We start from the raw sequence: 3,417 nt of genomic DNA on the forward strand, positions 1-3,417 counted from the left end.
ACAACAAGCCCAGTATATTCCCACATCGTGGGGTCTGGGGAGGGTAGAGTGTACGTAGTCTATACCACTACCTCTAAAGAAGTAGAGAGGCTATTTCCGAAAGACCCCCGGAATAAATAAGAAATCCTTTGGATGTGGTAATTTTTCTATAAGTGAGTAAATGCAGTCTGATCTGTCATATTTTTGAATTCATTAAAGTATGAATTAATAGAAAAGGGTAAAAAATGAGGTAGGGTAGGGCAGGATGGGCTAAAATTTAGCAAGTTAAGGGATGCCCTTGTAACGGCCCAACCCACTAGTGATATTGTTCGCTTTAGACCTAGACCCGCACGGCTTTAAAACGCGTTACAAGAGTGAAAGGTTTGTTTACTTATGTACCTAGCATCTCTTTGGTATTTTTCCAATGTGGAACTCCTTATTCTAAGTTTGGGTGTTACATACACCCTCTCTTATGGACTCATCGTCCTTACTGAGATTTGCCCTATTTCCCTAGACTTAGAATTGAGGTTGTTCGCACCTTACTGGAATTTGTCTAAACTCAATTTGAACTATGACCTACATTTCCAAGGCTAACACTGAATTGGCCCTGATACCATTTGTAACGTCCCAGCCGAACAGTAATATTGTCCGCTCAGGACCTAGACCCGCATGACTTTAAAACACGTCACTAGAGAGTAAGACTTTCTTACTTATATGCCTAGCATCTCTCTTGTGTTTGCCAATGTGAGACTCCTGTTCCTAAGTTGGAGTATTGTTAGAGTTCCACATCGGTGGGTTAAAGGGTCTTTTCTCTCCTTATATGATCTTGGGCAATCCTCCGCTCGTGAGCTAGTTTTTGAGATTAAGTTAGACCCATGATCCATTCTTTATCATGGTATTAGAGTCAGGCCCACCCAATAATTGTTTTTGATGTTGGGCCCCATCTTATATTGTCCATGCTCTAGATGTCCAGTCATGGGGTGTACGGGGTGTTGGAGTCCCACATCGATGGGTTAAAAGGTCCTTATCTCCTTTCTTTATCAGGTGTTACATCCCTATTTTTGCTAGATACTTTGACAATTTTTTTTTTTTAATATTGTGATTTTATTTATAACACAAAAACTACAAGACCAAATGGCCCAAAAATTACACATACACAGTAGGTAAAAACAGCAGCCCAATCTGCCAAATACCAAGCCCATACCCCATTATTACATATATAAAATGGTATGGTTTCCTATTCCACACAATTCCTTTCTTTCCAAAAACCTTCACATGCCCTATGTTTCCGTAGCTCAACCCAACTGGTCCACCTTCTCCATTGGATTATCAATACTTCGCCCATCAATTCTTCCATGATTATTAAGAAAGCTTTCAAAAGTAAGTACTTTCTTAGCTTTTCTCTGTCTAATCCACTCTGTATACTTATCATATATTGTTTCAGTTGTGCTCTATGGTAGATGGATTGATGTGAAATCACTTTTTGCTGAGGGTGCTTATTCAAATTTGCCGTAATCCTTTACCAGGTTAGTAAAAAGACTCCCTTCTCTTTGATTCACCTTTCTCTTCGGATTAATCCATTTCTGCAGGTAGAAAATGTAGTGAAGGTAAGGGAAGCTTCACACTTATGCCATATGGTGATGGACTCATTCAGGTTTACCATCGCCAGATCTGACCCTAGCCCCTCCATTTTTTGCCAAGTCCTTTTTGAAGGCTGTATATCTGTAGGCTATTTAGCAATTCACCTTTTTTGTTACCTAAGAGGCAACTATAAAAAAGTAAATATGCTATGTGAAGAAACTTATGTTGTAGCCTGCCTAGCCCCTTCATCCCTTGATTGATGAAACTCTTAAGTATGGGCTTATTAATTTATGACTGTTTATGATCCTCCTGCCTTATGTTTCCATGCTCTTAAAATCTTGATAGCTTCATTCACCATTATTTATAGCATGATCAGCAAGATAATCTGACAACTTATTGCCCTCCCTGTATATATGTAGTATTTCTATCTGCCTGCCTTGCATGTTTAAACCCCTTTTTCAACCGAAACGATTCATATTTTAAGTTTGAAAGGGTTTTATTATTTAGTGACAAAATGAAGATTTGTTTCAAAAAAGGATTATTTACATTTTTTAATTCAGAGTCCCCACTTGACATAATCCGGAGTGCCAAGTCACCTTTGAAAGATCCTTTTCAAAACGATTTGACTCTTTAAAATGGTTTGAGAACAGAGATTTCGGCTAAGGAATTTTGTTGACCGAGGAGAAGGTGTTAGCACCCCTCCATGTCGTGGTTTGACCACGGTCTCTTGGTGGAGCATATCGACTAATTTGACACTACGAATGTACAAACCACACAAAAACATGTAAAACAATCAAACCAACAAACAAAACAGAATGAATCAAAAATAGTGTCCAGTCCGAGTTATACAGTCCCCAAAAATAGAAAAAAAAATACGGAAATGTAAATCCTATTCTAAACTAATTCTACACTAAGCTCCACTGCCTCACCCGATGCCTCGGGCCTTCATCACGAACGTGCCCCGAGTACACAATACTTCGGGGCTGTAACATCTCACAGCCTTTCTTTGTGAGATCCTTCAAGGGCAATTTTGTCTTTGTTTTAACATTATCCCAAAAAATTTAAAACTCTTTTATTCATTGGATCTAGAAATTTATTTGCAAATACGTTACATTTTTTGTTTCCAGCAAATAACACGTTACTTTTATTTCCCTGCAAATAAATATCTTTTACACCCCATCAGTTTTATGTATTTAGCTGTCTCTTTATTTTCCTCAATTTCTTGTATTAAACCCCCCTCTTCATCCACCAGTTTCACGACTTAATATCACCTCCCAACAGTCTTAAATCTCTCTCTCAAACTCAACTTCTAAGAAGCTCCATAGGTTGTCTCAAGTGATCAAGCTTATCCTTATGATCTAAAGTCCTTTAAATGTTTTTAGGTATGTAAAATTGTCTCTTGCTCTCTTTCCTGGATGTTCTCTTTTATATTTTGTAACCTGCTTCCCTCCACATGGTCCGGTATTGTTAACTTGGTGCGTGGATTAGGAACTTGGTGTTTGTATATATTAAAGAATTTTCCCTGGTTGCCTAAGTTGTTTTATGAAGTTCTGAAAAACTTGAGTCTGGCAGTAGAGTCAAGCCCATGTTAGGCATCCCTAGAAAACCGAGTTTCTGTAATTGCTACAATTTTAAAGGTCCTTAATTGTCGCAAACTAACTACCTTGGTGCTAACGGATTTTGTCTTATGTTGGGTCTCTCTCTAATGTATGTACAATTTATTTAAGGCTACTGAACTAATAAATATTGACTTTAGGTTGCCCTGTTTTTATTTCATGTCGTAAACTAGTGATATGATGTTTGGTTGATGCTCTACAGTAAACTATGTTGGCTTATTGTTCTTGCATGTTATATGTT

At 37.9% G+C, this 3,417-nt stretch overlaps 1 long non-coding RNA gene across 1 annotated transcript; it reads left to right on the forward strand.

The window, feature by feature from the left end:
* The first annotated feature begins 1,142 nt into the window (after nt 1-1,142).
* LOC107870179 lies at nt 1,143-1,864 on the forward strand. The gene is made up of 2 exons (XR_001674051.2): nt 1,143-1,359; nt 1,424-1,864. It is a non-coding gene; the product is annotated as an uncharacterized LOC107870179 (long non-coding RNA).
* Nucleotides 1,865-3,417: the final 1,553 nt, after the last annotated feature.

This window comes from Capsicum annuum, chromosome 5 (assembly GCF_002878395.1).
Source record: "Capsicum annuum cultivar UCD-10X-F1 chromosome 5, UCD10Xv1.1, whole genome shotgun sequence".
Lineage (NCBI taxonomy): Eukaryota > Viridiplantae > Streptophyta > Magnoliopsida > Solanales > Solanaceae > Capsicum > Capsicum annuum.